Raw genomic sequence first — 21310 nt, 5'->3', positions numbered from 1 at the left:
GCAGATTTGCATGGCTGAGGAAATCTGGCTTTGCACCTGATGTGCAGTTCAGATTACTCAATATGCCCTTTGACGGCTTGAGGCTGTTCGGCAGCAAGGCGAACGAGAGCTTGGAGAAGCTGCAGACCTTGAAAGCAGCAGCTATATCACTCAACGCCTCCATAAGACAGCCTCAGCAACATGCAGGGTCATTTTCCTAGAGGAGCCGTCCCTTTTGGTTCTACTCCTCTTTTGGAAGAGGGAGGGGACAGGCCAGTCAAAGAGGCCAACAGAGAAAACCCCCTCGTGGTGGAAGAGGGAAGGGTGCTAGATCACCCCCAGCAGCGGCTACTTGCTCCTCAGCCAATTCTGCAGCCGCTGCAAAGCCACTATGAGGTCTTCACCCACAAGACCCGTGTGGGAGGCAGGATCACTTGGTATCTGAATGAATGGCAGGGCATTACGTCAGATGCCTGGACGCTAGAGATAGTGACCCATGGTTACTGCATTCCTTTTCAACAAAGACCTCAAGATCATCCACCGGTAGCCAATTCTGTCAAAATTCCAGACCCGCTCCTTGTGCAGGAGATTTCAACCCTGCTAGGGAAAGGTGCAATAGAACATGTACCAGTAGCAGAGAGGAACAAGGGTTGGTACTCCCTGTATTTTCTCATTCCCAAAAAGGACGGAGGATTGAGACCCATCTTGGACTTAAGAAATGTGAACTTATTCCTCAGGAAGGACAAGTTCAAGATGGTGACCCTTTCTCAGATCCTTCAGGCTCTTCAGCTTCAGGACTGGCTGGTTTCATTGGACCTTTAGGATGCTAACTTTGATGTGCCAATCCATCTCAAGCACAGAAGGTACCCGAGGTTCGTGGTTGGCGGTTCTCACTATGAATTTTGGGTTCTGCCATTTGGGCTGACCTCCGCCTGAGGGTTTTCACCAAGCTGATGGCTGTAGTGGCAGCGAGTTTAAGGAGAGGGGGGATTCACGTCTACCCTTACCTGGACGATTGGCTAATCAGGGCAAGTTCACCCGAACGAGCCCAAGAACATCTGACCATGACCTTCCACTTGTTACACAGACTGGGCTTCACCCTCAGTTACAAGAAGTCGCAAATGATTACATCCAAAGACTCCAATTCATCGGAGCAGTCCTGGATACTTCCTCAGGGAAAGCCTCGCCTCAAGAGGAGAGGGGTCACCACATTCTGCAGATGGTAACAAAGTTTCAGAATGCCCAACATCTGCCGGCTTTCGATTTTCAGAGGTTGCCGTGCCTCATGGCATCCTGCATTTTTCTGGTGCCAGAGGCCAGATTGAGAATGAGATCCTTTCAGTGGGTTCTAAGGACTCAATGGTTCCAATTTTCAGGGGAGATGTCAGATCTTCTGCAGGTCCCGGCCAGAGTGGCTTAAGATCTTCTATGGTGGGCTTGCAAGGAAAATATCCTCAAGGGAGAACCTTTTTGGCAACCATGGCCGGAGAGAACGGTAATGCCGGACGCCTCACGGGGCGGGGAGCCCACACCAACGATCTGACCATCAGCGGTCGTTGGTCTCCATCGGAGTCCAATCTACACATCAACCTTTTGGAGATGAGGGCAATCAGACTAGCGCTGAAGGCCTTTCTGCCCTCTGTACGGGGAAAGAACGTCCTGATAATGACGGACAACACAGTGGCCATGTACTACCTCAATAAAAGAGGAGGCGTAGGATCACTTCCACTGTGCAGAGAGGCAATGCAGCTATGGTTCTGGGCAATGCAAGAAGGAATCTCTCTATCGGCAGTTCACCTAGCCGGAGAGCAGAAAACGACGGCGGACGCTCTAAGCAGGCAGAGCACAGTCTCCCACGAGCGGGAACTAGCTCAGGAAGTCCTTCAAGAGATGTTCACTCTTTGGGGAACCCCTCAAGTGGATCTGTTTGCGACCGGCGCCAACCGGAAGGGCGAACTGTACTGCTCAAAGGAATTTCCCCCAACAGGAGCTCTAGGGGACGCATTTGTGGTGGACTGGGTATTTCCACTCCTATACGCGTTTCCTCCAGTCCCCGTAATTTCTCATGTAATCAGGAGGTTGAGAAAGTTCAGGAAAACCATAATCCTAATTGCCCCGGATTGGACCAGGAGGATGTGGTACCCGGACTTTCTGGACTTGTCCATCTGCCCTCTAATACATCTTCCACAGAGAGAGGATCTTCTCTCGCAAGAGGAAGGTCGGGTTCTCCATCCAGGCGTCAAGACACTCACCCTTCACGCATGGTTTCTGAGAGGCTGAGATATAAAGATTGGGACCTTCCAGATGACGTAATGGAGATTTTGCTTTCGCCCAGGAGGCCAGCAACAAAATCCTTGTATCAGTGTCGTTTGAACAAGTTCAGTATCTGGTGCAGGGATAAGAATGTGGATCCATTCTTTTGTAATAGTCCTACAGTACTTTCTTTCCTTTTACACTTAGCCAATTTTGGGCTCCAAGTTGGCACTATTAAAGGATACTTGGCAGCGCTATCTATCGTCAAGCGCTCCTCTGAAGAGGTTTCATATTTTAAAATGCCTATAGTTACCCAGTTTCTAAAAGGACTGACAAATGTGTACCCTCCAACGCCTTTTCAGGTTCCCTTCTGGGATTAAAATTTAGCTTTAAAGTTTCTAATGTGTGCCCCTTTTGAGCCTTTGCATTCTTGCCCGTTAAGGCTCCTTACTTTGAAAACTATTTTGCTAGTGGCTATAACATCAGCTCGCAGGGTGAGTGAGTTGCAGGCACTCTTGTAAGCCTCCTCACACAATTTTCCATAGGGACAAGGTCATTCTAACGGTCAAACCATTTGTCTTACCTAAAATAGTCTCTGATTTCCACCTGTCAGAGAAGATTACCTTACCTTCTTTCTACCCTCCTCCACATGCAAGTAAAGAGGAGGAGAGATTGCACAGAGGGGACGCAAAAAGGGCTCTCAGTTTCTATATTTCTAGACTGACAAATTTCCAACAATGTGACCAACTGTTTGTTGTATATACTGGACACAAATTGGGCCTTGCAGTGTCTAAGCAAACTCTATCCAGATGGATAATTCTAGCAATCTCAGAGTGCTGCAAATTGGCTGGGACGGAGACTCCAGATGGGCTAAGGGCTCATTCAACCAGGGGCATGGCAACTTCCACGGCTCTTCATAGGGGTGTTCTGGTGCAGGATATTTGTGCTGCGGCCACCTGGTCGTCAATGCACACTTTTGTGAAGCATTACTGCTTGGACTCTACATCATATCAAGGAGGCCTCTTTGCAAAAGCTGTCCTTCATTCAGTCCATGATTGACATTTCCAGTACTCCCTCCTCCAAATTCTTACTGCTTTGGGAGCCTATCTAAGATGAGGAATTTGTGGGAGGACACAATCCATTTGCAGAACAAGTTACTTACGAACTGTAACGTTCTTTCGACTGGATGTTCCTCCCACGTATTCCTCATCGCCAACTCCCAACTACCCCTCCGTACAGTTTACACCAGTTGCACTCGAACTTCCTTAAGAGCCAAAGGCATTTGAAAGCCTGATCAACTGATGCCACCATTAACACCGTAAAAAACAGAACTGAGCTAACGGGTGCAGCTCGAGCCCTTTATACTGGAGATGACGTCGACACTCAATGGCGGCCCTCGAGGGACTACAGCTCCACGGCTTCGAGCACAGGGCCCTCTGCTGCAAAGAATCTTCCAAAGCAGCAGAGCTGGGAGACAAATATCTAAGATGAGGAATATGTGGGAGGAACATCCAGTCGAAAGAACGTTACCGTTTGTAAGTAACTTGTTCTCCTGCTGGTAATCCTCCCAATTGTGTATTTGCTTCGAGCAAGTCGCTTTGGAAGTCGCTGTTACGCTGCTGCTATGCTGACCGTGTGGATACTTCCTGAATACCAGCTGAACTTCTTTGAACTCTATAACGCGGTACAGGATATACTTCATCCTTTTAAATTGTACCGCTTATGAGACATATTAGATTTTAAAATATATTGTTTGATACCTTTTTAGGTAAACTGCGCCCACATTCTCCCAGAATTCCTCAAAAAGCAACGAGCGCGCACTTCGCGCGCGCTTCTAGTATGACACTTTGGAAGTCGCTGTTACGCGCTGTTAAGCTGATGGAGCGACTTCCTCTTATCTCATTGAAATTTTTACCCGCTTTCGATTCTTCCTTGTTGCTAACCCCTTGTTCCTCCATATCTTGATAGGTGACCTTTTCTTTGTTAACAAACTAAGTACCCAAATTCGATATCACGTAAAGGTGTCGGCTATACGCTAAAAATTGGTATGCCTTCTCGTCTTGTGATCACGTCCGCTTCTCTACAACTGAAAGCTTCACCAATGAGACCATCGCCTACGATTGCACTGAAGAGAAAAATCTGCAGACAACCTCTAAACTCCGCTGACAAAAAGATTGTTACTGGTGATATCCGTGAGTTTTACTTTCCTCGTATCTCTACGGACTCCCTTTCAGATGGTAACAGTTGTAACGTTGTACCCACAAATGAAATTGTACACAATAATACACCTGAATTGAGGTTGGATGCCCAGGCTTCGAACTTAACGATCTCTGATACACAAATGATGGCTGCATTTTCTAATGTGCCTGTTAATGTTATAGTAGTTGACTTAAAACTCAAGAGAATGAACATAGTGATCAACCAATTTCTTCCATGTGTTCTAGCCCTCGGTGCGATACAAAAAAAGATAATTGCTTGCCTAGATTTGATATTTCTATAGTCAGTGCATGCGAAAATCCTGAACTGAATGATGAAATACCGCCTAGTAACCTTGAAGAACTGCAAGCTACTAAATTACCGTCTATGCCCACTGACCCTTCTTCTCAGGCAGCCGAAATAAGTCTCTATCAATCACCAAGTCTATTTAATCATTCAAATGCTTCCTCACTTTCACTTGATAATAGGTCTTCTTTTGCACAGCCTACTCCAAGGAAAAAATTGGCAAATTGCACTCCTCAAACGTCCCCTAGGTTGAAAGACGTGTTAGAAAAACAAAACCCCCTCATGGAAATGACTTTAAATGCAATGAATTCCACAATTCTATCCCTGATAAAGCTATTTGATTCCTTAGACTTTAGAATCACTCAGCAATCCAAGAAAATAGATAAAATTGCTGAGTGGATGAATGATTGGGACCACAGATTCAAGAACAAAGTCAAAACGAATATGGATGTTGAATCCAAAAATAACCTTGTAGACCATGAAGAAGGTGAGCAAATGATTTTACCATATTTGATTATAGAAAAAAATCAAAAGAACAAATTGTTCGACCTGAAATGTGTCCACTTCCAACTTTTGAAAAAATAATTTGCCCAATTAACTGTGACGAAGCAACCAACTCCTTATCTGTGCAACCAATTGTGCAACAAACGACAGAGGCTGCAGTTAGACCGGGTCCGGTTTACAACCTGTTTGGCATCAATGCAAAAACAACAAAAGATTTGAATAAAATCATTATGGTAAATAACACTATGAAAATAACGAAGAACCAAAAAAATTTGAGATCCCACAGTAGCGCGAATGTCAAACAGTTTGTACAACACCTATCTTCGGTAAAAAATTCAAATTCGAATATAAGGAAAGTGTTACAAAGTAAATATAAACACTTCAATAAAAATGACCAAATATAAAATAAAAAAAATGTGGTCTCTAACAAGGAATATGCTCCATTAAATGGCTTTATTACAATGATAGAGACACCACTGACAATACAGAATAGTGATGTGATATCAAATCAACTGTTTTTCCTATGCTATTTGTGAATCTGACGATGGGAAAAACACAACGGTCTTGGTACTTGGCATCCCTCTTCCCAGTACCAGATTGGTGTGTGTACTTGTCTGAGTCAATAAAGGATGAATGTAAGTTCCTAGGTGGTCTCTTCCTCGTCTCAATACCATAGTGGTATACATTGGGAGATGGTTTTCTAAAACAATAGGGAAGGGATTGGAAATAACCCATAAAAGCCTGGGGGACATTTGATTCTTGATGAAAGGGAAATGGGAGATACTGGGCCTCATTATGAGGTTGCCGGTAAGCGAAAAACGATGCCGGTAATGCATTACCGGCATCGCTTACTGCTCCGGTGCATCACGACCCGTCAACCCGCTATTAGCGGCACCCTAAATAACGGTGCCACTAATAGCGGCATGTCCGCGTACACATTCCCCTCCGGGGAGCAAATACCGGCATGCCGGTAACAGGTGGTAATCCCAACCCATGCCGACATGCAAATACCAGCATCACAAAGCCGGTATCCACGGGTTGCTCGATGCCACCCATACATGCATCGCGGACCACCCGCGAACAGCAATCAGGATACAAGGCAACTGCCATAGGTGCACACAATCCCCAATGGAGTCAATGGAGGCTGGGCCAGTATAAAATGAGCACACCCACACACTACACCCCTTCCAACACCAAAATGCTACCACTAGCTGTTGCAATTATGGCGCTGGAGGACATGCCCATACTGCTACAACTACAGCAACAACAGCAACAACAGGCAGCACAGAGGAGACGCAGGAGGAGAAGGAGGGTGAGACAGGCCCAGCAATTACCACCGGCGCAGCCAGCATTGCCTCGTTGGCAACCACCAATCCCTCGCACCAGACCCAGCCCTTTTAACCTAACCCCTGAGCAGATCCACACCCTGTACCGGTTGGACCGTGACTCCATCACCACCATAGTGGACATGATACAGAACGACATTGCCAGCCTCATAGAAATACGCACTGCCAACCCCCGCTACTAAAGGTGGTGTCTGTGCTCCACTTCCTGGCCACAGGCACCTACCAACACACAGTGGGCCAGCTGCATGGTATTTCACAGCCACTATTTTCACGCAGGTTGAACCAAGTGCTGGATGCCCTCCTGAAGCACGCAAGCAGCCACTTATCCCTACCACGGACTGCCCAGGAGATAGCCGACACCAAAGTAGGCTTCCATGCACTGGCAGGCATGCCCAATTGTGTTGGTGCCCTCGACTGCACCCATGTGGAATTGGTAGTCCCTCATGCCATAGAGGTGGTGTACCGCAATCGCAAGCAATACCACTCCATCAATGTGCAAATGGTATGTGACTCCAGCAAGATCATCACACATTGCTGTGCCTGATATCCCGGATCAACACATGTTATGTGTTATGTTATGTTATTGTGCTTGTACCGCGCCAAAGCCCACAGGCATCCAGGTGCCGAGAGAACAACATACAGTGAGCAAAAGATTACTGCAGCAGTTTAGACTAACACTATTTGAAAAATACGTTTTTTGTTGTTTTCGGAAGGCAAGAAGGTCTTCTGTCTTACGCAGGGATGCAGGCAGTGCATTCCATGCTTTGGCTCCCTGAGTGTGCAAAGCCCTTCCAGAACCTCGGGAGCGTTTCACCCGGTGCTGTACCAGTAAATAGCCTTCAGCCGACCTAAGATTCCTTTTAGGCTGGTAGATGCCATGCATGATGCCATGGTACTGCGCAACTCCTCGCTACCCCGTCACATGGAGCGACATGCTGGCCACGAGCCTGGCTGCTTGGTGAGTTGCATAACTGTCCCATGGCAGTGCTTTGGGGTACTGATGTGTAGGGATCCATATTGGGGGGCATACTCCACCTGGGTGGGAAAGGAGGGGCATACTCCACCTGGGTGGGAAAGGGGGGGGCATACTCCACCTGAGTGGCAATTGCCGGTGATTGGAGAAAGCATGCAGAGCTAAACACTCATGACCTGAACCGGCCAAACGTAACATGACACATCACTGGGCCACATTGCACAAATTATGCATATTGCATATCGATGACAACAACCAGGCCACCATGGTGATGGCAAGCAATGCATGAATGAACAGGATGGCAACTGAGGCAATGTGGTCAGTGTGACCATGCATAGTGAAGAAAGAACAGCATGAATTGGAGGCTAAACATTGTTGCAATACCACAGCACATCTGCCTCAGCATGCATGATTACACCCTGCATCATCTATTGAACGCCATCCAGACTACCACACCTCATGACAGTATAGATTGCATCTAGGTGACATTTATGCATGCATACAGGGACATGTGTATGCCCACACCAAATAGCTGCCGCCATGACTGTGCTCCCTGAAGGTGGCAGTTCAGAGTGACACACAATTATTTGTATCTGCTTGCAGGTGATGGAGGATATCCCTTGAGGCCGTGGCTACTTACCCCTGTGCGGAACCCGCAGAACAGCCATGAAGAGGAGTACAATCGTGTGCACACCCGTACCCGTGTTGTGATTGAGCAGACCTTTGGCCTGTTGAAGGCGCGGTTCCGCTGCCTCAGCAGGTCTGGTGGGGCACTCCTATATAGGCCTGAGAAGGTGGCAAAGATCACCATGGCCTGTGTCATGCTGCACAACATGTGCGTCCGGAGAAATGTACCACTGCCACCTGACATTGACATGCATGGCCCGGGTGAGGATGATGAGGATGGCGACGGAGGTGAAGTAGCCCCTCTGCCAGTACGTGATGCAGGGGATGGCCATGCTGTACACCAAGCACTAATTCACGAATACCTCTGAAACACAGGGACTATGATAGACATGTGTCAGTGACACACTGGCGCCATGTGTACATGCACACTTGTATTGTTGGGAGTTGGCCACTGAACACCATCACACATTAAATGTAGATGCACAAAATGAAGAATGTCCAGCCATTGAATTTTTGGCACACAACAGGTGTATTTTTCTAACAGGCAACAATGTGAACACTCCTCCCAACCCCCAGTGAACTCCCTAACCCACCCTACAAACCCCAATAACCCCATTGAACTCCCTAACCCACCCTACAAATCCCAATAACCCCCAGTGAACTCCATAACCCACCCTACAAACCCCAATAACCCCCAGTGAACTCCCTAACCCACCCTACAAACCCCACATGTCCCCAAATGTACTCTAATGATTGTTCCCTTCACCAACAACCATGTGTCCAATGGCCATTGTTTGGCCAATCTACTTCTTGGCCTTTTTGGCATCCGGGGTGGCATCTCCGAGTGCCATCCACTCCTCTGCTTCATCCGCACAGGGCTTGTGTGGGCTGAGGTTGAAGGTGTTGTAGCAGAGGACGTGTCAGAGGCAGGTTCCACACCTGCTCCTAGGCGTGGCCGCTGCATATGGAGCAGGATGGACGTTAGCTCTTGCGTTACTGCCCCCAGACAGTCCCCCATGACGACTGCAGACGCGTTAACGGCAGCACTGTTTGCAGCGATGGCTGCTGTGGTCTCCCCAATGGCAGTAGCAATGGTCCTCCTGGTGTCCTCCCCATCGGCAATATACTGCCGCATTAGATCAAGCATTGACTCCTGTCGTGCCTCCACCCTTAACAGGCGAGCCTCAAAGGTGTTGGTGGTAGCTGGAGTGCTGTGGCCGGGGTGGTGGTAGCCGGGGTGGTGGTAGCCGGGGTGGTGGATGTCGCTTGCGTGGGGCCCACATCCAGGGTGCTGTCCTCCTCCAAGAGGCACATGTCGTAATCTCCGAGGTCGGAGTCGTGGAGGCAGGCATCATCACTGCTGTCGGTCTCCATATGGGGTGGGGAGGTGGTCAGGGGGCTTGGGGTGGGGTGTAGTGGACACGACTGTGACACCCCCGGTGTCCACATTTGCATCTGCAACATCCGCGGTGGTTGGTGGTGCAGGAACTGAAACCCCTCCCACTGTTGTGGGTGGCTGCTGCTGGTCTTGATGTGTGTGGCCCACACTGGCAGCAGGGTTTTTTTGCTGGGTTTCAACCCGGTCTGGCACACTGCGTGTTGGTCTGGCATGTTTCTCTGGCTGGGGGGTGGTGGTGGCGTTGGCCCTTGTCCCGTTGCGTGATGTTGATGCCCTTGTGCCCCTCTCCTGACTGGCATCTTCCTCATCGGTGCCTGGGGTTTAGAAGAGATGCAGGTCATCAGTGATGGTGTCACATGCCAGCGACATACTATTGCACTGTGATATATTAATACATTCATGCATCCATTTATTACAGGGGTGTGGCAGTTGGTGTTCTGAGGGGGCATGTAGGCTATCGATGCATGGCAGGTGGCATGCCATTGATATGGGGTCTGTGTGTTGAGTTACATGGGCACGGTCATGTTATGTTGCCCGTGTGTTGGTATTGGCACTCAGCATGAATTTGTGTGTGGCAAGGTGTGGCACGCATTATTGACTGGATATGTTGATGTGGGTCTGGGACATGCATTGGCTTGCCTAGTCTCACTTCCACGTCACTTGTGCTACGTCATGGTTTCCCCTACAGGGATGTGCAGGGTCACTCACCTCCTTCTGGGGATGATGTGGCACCCATCTCCATCTCTCCGAATCCCTCTATTGACTCAGGATCAATGAATGAGCTGGCAGTCTCCTCCCAAGGCATCAGCTTTGCTGGTGATTGTGGCCCCCCGCCTGTCGCCATGGCCGCCCTCCTGTTGACTGCCAGGATGTTCCTCACCCTCAAGCGGAGGTCGTCCCACCTCTTTCTGCAGTCGCGCACAGTGCGTGGGGTGGTCCCCACGGCCGACACCCTCTGGGCAACCTCCTGCCAGATTTGCTTTTTCTTCATCTGGGCAGCATGCTTCATGTCATTTGACTTGATTATGTCTGCATGCTGGGCCAGAGTGTCCGCCAGCATGTTGAGCTCAGCGTCAGAGAAACGCTGTTTCCGCTTCCGGGGGGGTCATCTTCTGGGTACCCTTGGACATCCTCAGGGTTTTCTGACGCAGCACGACACGAAAAGACTGGTGGTTAGGGAGGATGGCAATGGATTGTGTTTTTAAAGATGTCCGCCGGCCCATTTCCAGTTCCTGCGCGATGACGTTATTTCCGGGTCTGGTTTTGCAAACCCGGTATTAGCATGGTGGTATTACAGTGCCGGTATTTAGGGGTTGCTCCGAGCCGCTGCCGGTATCGGAGGGTCCCGCAATGCCGCTATAGGGGGGTTGGAGGGCCTTTAGCGGCATGCCGGTATTGCCATTACCGGCATGGGGGTTCGCGCGTGCTCGAGCACTCGTAATCACCCGCTATTGGCGGGTTCATACGAGCACGGACCCGCTCTTACCGGCATGCCAGCAATGAACCCGTTTTTACCGGGCTACTCGTAATGAAGCCCACTGTGTCTCACCCAAGGGTGCCTCACCCCCACTCCGCACGTCTCCACCTCCCAGGTGATCCTCCCTCGCATATCCACCCGCAGGGTCAGGATCCAAGAGTGATGGTCTTTCCCTGGCCACCTGGGGGGAGGATATTTTGGGGAAAGAAGTGAGGACGCCCCCAGATGTATCTGTGTTTGTGTGTGACTGTGTGAGACTGTGTGACTGACTCTTGGCCTGGCCTTTATATTTAAGTTGTTAAAATGAAATGCATCCAGTAAGTTGGAACATCTAAATATCAGTTCTTAAAAGTTATTAGGTCACATGTCCCACTCTATATCAGAGTTAAGAGCTTTGTAACTTAAACTAATCAAGTCTCACTTCCTGCGGTCTGGGAAGGCCTGTTACACAGGGAAGTTTAGAATTTCCTCTCTTCCGCTAAGGTCTTTTAGGAGAAAAAAGGGCAGTTAGAAATGTTGTAACTCATACTGTCGAAACACAATGGGCCTCATTATGACTGAGGCGGTAGCCGTGCCGGTAAATACTGGCACGACTGCCGCCAGAGTCATGAAATTCCCGGCACCTGGCAATGGTGATCTACTGGGGCATTCCAGCCCTGGCGGACCTGGTAATTCCCCTTTGCTAGGTGCTGGTAATAATGACTCCCCATTCCCATTTGAGCCCCATAGGGCTTAATGGGAATGGGGAGGCCGGATGCACCGTTGGTGCCGGTGCATCTGTCGAGGTCTGCTCGCGGGTGACGGTATGCCCGCCAGGTCAGACCTGGTGGGCGGGAAGGCACCCTCGAGCAGAACTCCTAGTTTGCTGGTCCGATAACAACGGTACCGGCAAGCTTACCGGTACCGTTGTTACCGGACCGGCAAACTTGTAATGAGGCCCAATATCTGCAGTCTGAGAAAGGCCTCTAAAGCAGGAAACTGTCTAATGCAGCCTTCTGCTTAGCAGAACAGGCTAACCATAGTCTCCTTCTCTGCACGGAAGCAGCTTGCATTCCATGTACCTCCTTTCTCTAGCAGGCAAATGTAGAATTCTTAAACTCATACCTTAGCCTTCTGAACCCAATTCCTGCCACAGTTTAAGAATTTAGCATTTTTGCTTGGCCCTGCTGGAAACCAGCTTCGTTTGCTAAGGGCTGTGCCGTTTATTTTCCAGATCGCCCACGTTATGGTGTACATAACTTTGTTAATTCAACATGGCCCATATTCATTCTTATGCATTGGTCTGATGGCAATGTTTTATACACCACCATATGACATGCCCATTATGCACAATTTTCAGTCTGCTACAGCTGTATTAAACCCATTGCTTTGAGTTGATGACATCAGTATGGATGAGGTCATAACCATAAGGCAGTTATCATGTAATATGTTCTTGTTCTCCCGTTATATACTGTAATCCCATCAAATAGTTATTGCCTTAAAATGTGCAGTTATTACAACCAAATGCATGGCATGGCCATCAAAGTGTTAGGTACTCACACTTGTTACAAGTGAAAATAAAGATGAAAACATTTTTATAATATTTTTGTTTTGAAAATAACGTAGGGTAAAAATGGCAATCGGTCAATAATATTGTATTCAGATTTCTCCATGAACATCTTTACAAATACCATACAAACAAAGCCATATTTACAACAAGAGCAACACAGTTAAGAAAATAGTCTGCACAGTAAAACCAGATCAAGTAAAAGCACACAATAAATGTTAGCCTTATCCGGCTAAAATGCTTAAACATCACCAATGCAGCTTTAACATATTCATGAATATCATAGATAATACCTGTATCGTTGCTTCTCAGTATCAGCAAAATAGCATTTGCACAATTGCTAATATTATATAAAATAAAACAGGGCCTTTTAATTGTGTCATGGACCCTTCACTAGACAAAACCCTACCTCCAACAGTAGCAGATGACAGAAATAGGCAAGCATTAGGAAAACTCTTCATAGATCTAGAGGTGATTGAAACCTGGAGGTTCTTTCATGAACAGGAAAGAGAGTACACACATTATTCAGCAGTCCACCGGGGATACTCCAGGATTGACATGCTCCTCATGTCGGCTACACTGATCCCACAAATACGGAAAGTAGATATAGGGGTCCAATACCTGACTGATCATGCTCCAGTGATAATATGCATGGACATGGGGGTACAGAATACGGGGAAAACAAGGCGATGGACACTCAATGAACTTATCCTAAAAGACATAGCCCTTAGAGGATGTATAGAAGAAGCTATCCGTAATTACTTTCGTGAAAATGATCGCGGAGGGATGGACTTCAAGTCTGGATGGGATGCTGGAAAGGCAGTCATACGGGGGGAATTTATCTCGCAGGCAGCGGTGTATGAGAGGGAACAGGCATTAGTCACCCAAAAATTGGAAAAGGAATTGCGAGAGGCAGAGCTCCAACACAAGCTCAAGCACACGCAAAAATCTTTTAGGGTACTTAAGAAAATTAGGGCGCAATTGGAAGCCCACACAGAAGATAGAGTAGCCCAATCGCTTTTACGTACTAAACAATCTTATTATGTCCACGGGGGTAAAGCAAATACATTTCTAGTGGGCAAGTTACAAAAACAGAAAACTCATTTCGAAGGGATTGTGTCCTCCGACGTATTCCTCATCTTAGATATCTCCTTCCAGCTCTGCTGGCCTTGGAAAATGTTTTCTCTAGAGGGCGCTGCGCGTCGACGTCCTCCGAGTCGATGTCCGTCGACAGCCGCCGTATCAACGTAAACGTCATCCTGCCTATAAAGGCCACGCGCAGCGTCCGTTGCTCAGTTCCGTTTTTCCGCGCTTACTCAGTGCCTCGGAATACCGTTGCTCAGTTCTTAGTCAGATTAATCCTATTTACCTCGAGTCATTCGATCCGTACTCGATGGCTTCCTCGTCGGAACCGACAACTCCTCGATCCGGCTTCAAGAAATGTCGAGATTGTGGGAAAAAGATGTCGTTGACTGACCCTCACAGAGTTTGTCTGTGGTGTTTGGGAGCTGAACACCATTGTTCGGAATGCGAGGACTGTATGTCCATGACAGCTAAGGCCCTGAAGGAGCGTAGGGGGAAGCTGGAGAAAGGTAAGACTTTTAAAGCTTCTTCTTGGTCAACGAAGTCGAGACATTCGTCTCCTCGTCACCATTCGCGCTCCAGGTCTCGGAGTGGGTCTCATCACTCCTCGAGATCGAAGCACTCGAAGAGGAGACGCCGAAGATCCCCTTCTCCGTCTTCCTCTTCCTCTGTTTCGCCAAAAAGAATCCCTTGCCCCACGAAACATAGTTCCCGGGCTGAATGGGAGGAATTCCGCAAAAATATGATGAGCGTCTTCGAGAAAGCGGCCTCCACCCCCTCGAAGACTGCCGAGAGCGATGCTCTGGTCGAAAGAACCGAAGGTCAAAAACACAGCGAGTCGCAGTACCCGGCGAAGGAAACCTCTCGAGCGCGTCTCGAACCCTCGAGTAGGACTATGACCTCCAAACCTTCCTCGAAGGTTCCGTCGATGCCGTCGACGAGGGTTCCGTCGACGTCGAGGTCGATGTCTTCGACGCCGTTGTCGAAGGGACCTTCGACACACGGGTCTGTCGACTCGACGCCAGCTTCGACACCGGCGTCGACGCCAAGAAAAGTCACGGTTACGACACACCCAGTGACTATCCCCATGTCCTCGACGTCGATGGCTTCGAGATTGTCGAGTAGAATTCCAATTCTGTCGAGGTCTTCGAGGCCTCCGCCTTTGTTTTCGACGCCACGCTCAAAGCCTTCGACGTCGGCGTCGACGACATCAACGTTTTCGAGGCCGATAATGACAAGTTCGGCACCCTCCGCCTTGGAAATGGGATTTACTCCCTTTATGAGTTCAGAACAATTGAGAACTATGTCCTCAATTTTGGAAGAGGGTGAATTGTCTGAACAGGAAGACACATTTGTGTTGCAGGGACCTGTAACCCCAATTAGAGAGGAATTTTCCTCTGAAGAGCGCAGGTTAAAGGATCTTCATGATTCCTTACATGAGGCAAGTGGGTTAGACACTTCCCCTGAGGTGGAGTTTGCTAAGCCAGACCCGGGGGAGCATGCTGAAACCCCCTATAGAGCCCTAATGGCCAGGATCACAGAGTTCATGGGGTGGTCTGCACCTTCACAATCTTTCCAACAAGATGACCTCACGGATATTCTTGACAAAGGCCCACAGGAGGATCCTGTGGCGCCTTTTCATAAAGCTCTTCAGAGAAAGATCATGACAAACTGGGAAACCCCAGATGTAGTACCAGCAGTAAATAAAAAACTGTCTACAAAGTACAGGGTATCTTCTACAGACCCAGAGTTTTTGTCTAAACACCCATCCCCAGAAAGTCTGGTGGTACAGGCAGCATCCTCTACCGATGTAAAGACGGCTTATCCTACCGTCCCACAGGACAGGGACGATAAAAAATATGATGCTATGGCAAAGAAAGTCTTTTCAGCATGTAGCATGGCGTTAAAATCTGTTAATGCTACTTGCACCCTTGCTAGGTTCAGCCATACACTTTGGGAGTGTGCTTCTACAGCGGCTGACTGCATCCCGGAGGGAGAAGAAAGGGATGCGTTCCTGAATATTATACAGGACGGTAAAGACGCTATGTGTGAATCCCTCCAGACGGGCATTGATTCGGCTGACAGTATCAGCAGAGCAATGGCGGCAAGTACATCAACCAGGAGATTCGCTTGGTTGAGAAAGTCTGGTTTTGCCCCAGATGTGCAAGCCAGGCTCTTGAACATGCCATTCGATGGCTCTTCTTTGTTCGGGAAAAAGGCGGATGACAGTTTAGAGAAACTGCAAACTTCAAAAGCAGCAGCAAAATCCCTAGGAGCTGCAATCCGTCAGACTCCTTTTCGTCCCACAGGAACCTCTGCGAGGGGCAAGTCCTTTCGCTTCTACTCCGCATTCGGAAGAGGTAGAGGACGACCGGCTCAAAGGGGACAAAGAAGAACTACCCGAGGTGGACGGGGTAGATATTCAAAAGCCGCAGCAACAGCAGGTACCTCTTTACCATCGGCATCTGCATCAGCCGCCCCAAAACCACTCTGAGGACTTCCCTCACAGGACACCTGTAGGAGGCAGGTTGACTCAACATCTGGCGGTATGGCAGGCTATCACGTCAGATGCTTGGGCATTGGAAACAGTTGCCCAAGGTTACTGCCTGCCTTTCCTACGTATACCTCAGAGTCATCCACCGGGGATCAGCTCTCAGAAAGCTCCAGATCCGCTCCTCTTGCAGGAAATTTGGGACCTGCTAGAGAAAGGTGCCATAGAACCGGTACCTGTAGTGGAGAGGAACAAGGGCTGGTACTCCCCTTACTTTCTCATTCCAAAGAAAGATGGAGGACTGAGACCCATCTTGGACTTGCGAGAATTGAACAAATTCCTCAGAAAAGACAAATTCAAGATGGTCACTCTTTCTCAGATCCTCCAGGCCCTTCAGTTCCAGGACTGGTTGGTATCTCTGGACCTTCAGGACGCTTATTTCCATGTGCGTATCCATCTCAAACACAGGAAATACCTGAGGTTCGCAATTGGCAACTCTCACTATCAATTTCGAGTGCTGCCATTTGGGCTGACCTCCGCCCCGAGGGTCTTCACCAAGTTAATGTCGGTAGTGGCTGCAAGTCTAAGGAGGGAAGGGATTCACGTCTACCCCTACCTGGATGATTGGTTGATCAGGGCTGTTTCTCCGGAACAAGCTCAGATCCAGCTAAATCACGTGTGCCACTTCCTTCACAGACTGGGCTTCTCCCTCAATTTAAAGAAGTCACAAATGATACCATCGCAGAGACTCCAGTTCATAGGAGCGATCCTGGACACTTCCCTGGGAAAAGCCTCGCCACCAGAGGTGAGGGCTCAAGATATTCTACAGATGGTTACCAAGTGCCAACATGCCCAACGTCTCCCAGCCTTTGACTTTTTGAGGTTGCTAGGCCTCATGGCATCCTGCATTTTCCTAGTGCCAGAGGCTCGCCTGAGAATGAGATCCCTCCAGTGGGCACTGAGGACTCAGTGGTCACAATTCTCTGGGAGAATGACAGATCTTCTTCAGGTTCCCGGCAGGGTGGCTCGAGACCTTCAGTGGTGGGCCTGTCAGGAGAACATTCTGAAAGGAGAACAGTTTTGGCAACCCTGGCCGGAGATAACAGTAGTCACGGATGCCTCACTCACGGGGTGGGGAGCCCACGCCAACGACTTGACCATCAGCGGTCGTTGGTCTCCATCGGAGTCCAGACTACATATCAACCTGTTAGAGCTGAGAGCCATCAGACTTGCGCTGAAGGCGTTCCTGCCAGCTGTACAAGGGAAGAACGTTGATAATGACGGACAACACGGTGGCCATGCATTACCTCAACAAAAGAGGAGGCGTAGGATCACTACCCCTGTGCAGAGAGGCGATTCAGCTCTGGTTTTGGGCAATCCAAGAAGGAATCTCTCTATCGGCAGTTCACCTAGCCGGAGAGAAGAACTTGACAGCGGACGCTCTGAGCAGGCAGAACACAGTCTCCCACGAGTGGGAGCTAGCTCAGGAAGTCCTTCAAGAGATCTTCGCCCTTTGGGGAACCCCTCAGGTAGATCTGTTCGCCACCAGCCTAAACAGGAAATGCAACCTGTTCTGCTCAAGGGAATTTCCCCCGAGAGGAGCTCTGGGAGACGCGTTCATAGTGGACTGGGAGTTTCCGCTTCTGTACGCGTTCCCACCGGTCCCTGTCATTCCTCAAATGATCAGGAGGTTGAGAAGATTCCGGAGAACCATGATCCTAATTGCCCCGGATTGGACCAGGAGAACGTGGTACCCGGACCTTCTAGACTTGTCCATCTGCCCTCCAATTCGACTTCCACTCAGAGAGAACCTACTCTCACAGAAGGGAGGTCAGGTTCTCCATCCAGACATCAAAACCCTCAACCTTCACACTTGGCTTCTGAAAGGCTGAGGTACAAGGATTGGGACCTCCCTGATGATGTTATGGAAGTGTTGCTTTCGGCAAGGAGGCCAGCAACAAAGTCTTTATACCGCTGCCGTTGGAACAGATTTTGCAGCTGGTGTAGAGAACAGAATATCGACCCTTTTTCATGTGGTACACCAATGGTTTTGTCCTTCCTACTACATTTGGCAAATTCAGGCCTTCAAGTTGGCACCATTAAGGGCTATCTCGCAGCGCTATCCATCTTTAAGCGTACTGCGGAAGAACCATCCTATTTCAAATTACCCTTGGTAATACAGTTTCTAAAGGGGTTAACCAATGTTTATCCCCCAAGACCATTCCAAATTCCCCTATGGGATTTAAACTTAGTACTAACTTTCCTGATGGGTACACCTTTCGAACCTCTCCATTCTTGTTCGTTAAGATTCCTTACCCTTAAAACTGTTTTATTAATAGCACTTACATCTGCTAGAAGAGTGAGCGAATTACAAGCTCTTTCTTGTAAACCCCCTCACACAATATTTCAGAAAGACTAAGTTGTCCTGCAAGTGAAGCCTAATTTCCTCCCAAAAGTGGTTTCTGAATTCCATATCACTCAGAAGATTACCCTACCATCTTTCTATCCTCCTCCTCACCCGGGGAAAGAGGAAGAGAGGTTACACAGGCTAGACCCTAGGAGGGCTTTAAGTTTTTACATCAGTAGACTAGCCAGGATAAGACAGGCAGACCAGCTGTTTGTAGGTTACGCAGGTCACAAGCTGGGGTTACCAATAACTAAGCAGACCATTTCCAGATGGATCATTCTAGCCATTCTGGAATGTTATAAACTGGCAGGGAAAGAGCCCCCTCAAAACCTTAGGGCTCATTCGACCAGAGGTATTGCAGCTTCATCGGCCCTCAAAAGAGGCGTGCCGGTTAAAGACATATGTGCGGCCGCTACATGGTCGTCTGTCCATACCTTTACACGTTTTTACAATTTGGATTCCTCCTCCAGTCAAGAGACTAGGTTTGGAAGGGCTGTACTGCATTCTATTCATCAATAGAAGACAGCGTGAAGTCAGTACTCCCTCCTCCGATAATAGAATACTGCTATGGGAGCCTATCTAAGATGAGGAATACGTCGGAGGACACAATCCCTTCGAAGAACAAGTTACTTCTTACCTTGTAACGTTCTTTCAACGGGATGTTCCTCCGACGTATTCCTCATCGACCCTCCCATCCATCCCCGCAGTTCTACTTCCCTTGTTGTTGCAGCTTCCGCTCCTTCAGGGTGATTAGTTAGTCCAGAAGTAACTTGTTCAACTATGTGACACAATTGAGAGACCCACAGGGCGAATTAAGAGTTGGAGAAAAAGAAAAGATGCAAATAATGACGAATTTACAAGCTAACCTGGCAAGGCGAGAGGAGTTGGATCCCCACCTTCAGGAATCTTACCTGTCGCAAATAGGCTTGCCTCAGATAACGGAGGCAGAGAACGAAAAGCTGGGAGCCGAAATAACAGCACAAGAGGTTAGCGAGGCAATAACTAGTCTCCCATCGAATAAAACCCCGGGACCTGATGGGCTGGGGGGGGATTCTACAAGACCTTTAGCACACAATTATTGGCACCCCTAGTTAAATTATTCAATCGTATTAGAGAAGAAGAAGAAGAAGAAGAAGGTACAGTCACCCCAGACTTGGGCAAATCATTAACCCTATTGATTTCTAAACCGGGTAGAGATCCCTCAGATTGTGCCAATTACCGGCCCATAGCTCTGTTGAACACAGATGCAAAATGTTATGCTAAGATTGTTGCAAACAGACTTGGGAAGGTCCTCCCCAGAATCATACACTCTGATCAAACTGGGTTTATCACTGGTAGAACCACTCAGGATAATGTGAGGCGAGCGGTAAATGTGATCGACCTAGGTACTAGAACGGGTCAGCGCTTCTCTCTGGCTGCTTTAGATGCCAAGAGGACGTTCGACAGTCTGGACTGGACATATCTAAATCTGGTCCTGAAGAAGTTTGGATGTGGTCCAATCTTGACCAAAATGGTTTTGGCAAATTTCCAAGTTCCATCAACAAATCTCTTGATCAATGGCTCTACTTCAAGGCAGATTAGGATATAAAGAGGCACCAGGCAAGGCTGCCCCCTATCACCCTTAACATTTGCCATGGCAATAGAGCCATTTGCAGCTCGAATTAGGCAAGACAGGAATATCGAAGGGGTGACATCTGGAGAAATCAATCATAAAATCGCATTGTATGCAGATGACCTCATGTTATTCATGTCAAACACCCGGGTCACTCTCCCAAGATTGTTGCAGCAATTAAAGGATTTTGCTGAGGTTTCCGGGTTTCATGTAAACTATGCGAAATCTAAAGTGCTAAACATAACAGAGGAGCAGATAGAAATAGCGGAATTAGAGCAAGCAAATCTACTCACTTGGTCAAAAGACTCTTTAGAATATCTGGGAGTTTGTATAACTAGGAAACTTGCTGAGCTGTATGAGGCCAGCATCAAACCGTTATGGAAACAACTGCAAGAAGACTTAAGTAGATGGAGTAATCAGGAGCTGTCTTGGTTTGCCCGTATAATGGCAGTGAAAATGACCTTGCTCCCTCGTTTACTATATCTTGTTAGCTCTCTTCCAATCAGTATTCCGCCCCAAATCTCTGCTAATTTGCAAATATCAATTTCAGCCTTTGTGTGGGAAAAGAGAAAGCCTAGAATTCAGAAGAAAGTCATGACGCGTTCCCCGTTACTGGGAGGCCGAGGACTACCAGATATACAGAGGTACATCCGAGCTGCACATATTCTTCCCATGTTACACTGAAGGGAGCAGGGTCTCTCCCCGGGCTGGGTGCAAATAGAACAGGAAGTGACGGGGTTTCCATTAAAAGCGTAACTTACTCTTCCACCACACAAGCGTCAAATGAAAGGGAAACTATTAGAAACCACTAGACTGGCGCTTAACAGCTGGGATAAAGAGCTAAAAAGGAGAAACATTACACCTCGACTAGGTCCCCATTCCCAACTGCGTATAATCCTGACTCCAGACACATTTCTGGGAGGGATGGATAGCTGAAGAGAATGTGACCCTGGCCGACATGTTTCGAGAAGGTGAACCTCTTACCTTTGAAGAATGTAAGCACAAATTTCAGATTGGGGAAAAAGAAAGATATAGATGTACCCAACTAAGACATTGGATAACGCATCCAGCGGTGAAAAGAGCTGCTTCCAGACCCCTGATAGGCTTTAAA

General features: G+C 48.3%; 1 protein-coding gene across 3 annotated transcripts in view; it reads left to right on the top strand.

Moving 5' to 3' along the window:
• Nucleotides 1-21310, top strand: part of LOC138448811 (uncharacterized) — a 1325760-nt gene that overhangs the window by 760877 nt on the left and 543573 nt on the right. The gene's annotated exons all lie outside the window — the stretch shown is intronic.

The sequence above is a fragment of the Ambystoma mexicanum genome, chromosome 1p (assembly GCF_040938575.1).
Source record: "Ambystoma mexicanum isolate Mex_15411 chromosome 1p, UKY_AmexF1_1, whole genome shotgun sequence".
NCBI classification, from domain to species: domain Eukaryota; kingdom Metazoa; phylum Chordata; class Amphibia; order Caudata; family Ambystomatidae; genus Ambystoma; species Ambystoma mexicanum.
This window is presented reverse-complemented; position numbering and strand designations above follow the sequence as displayed.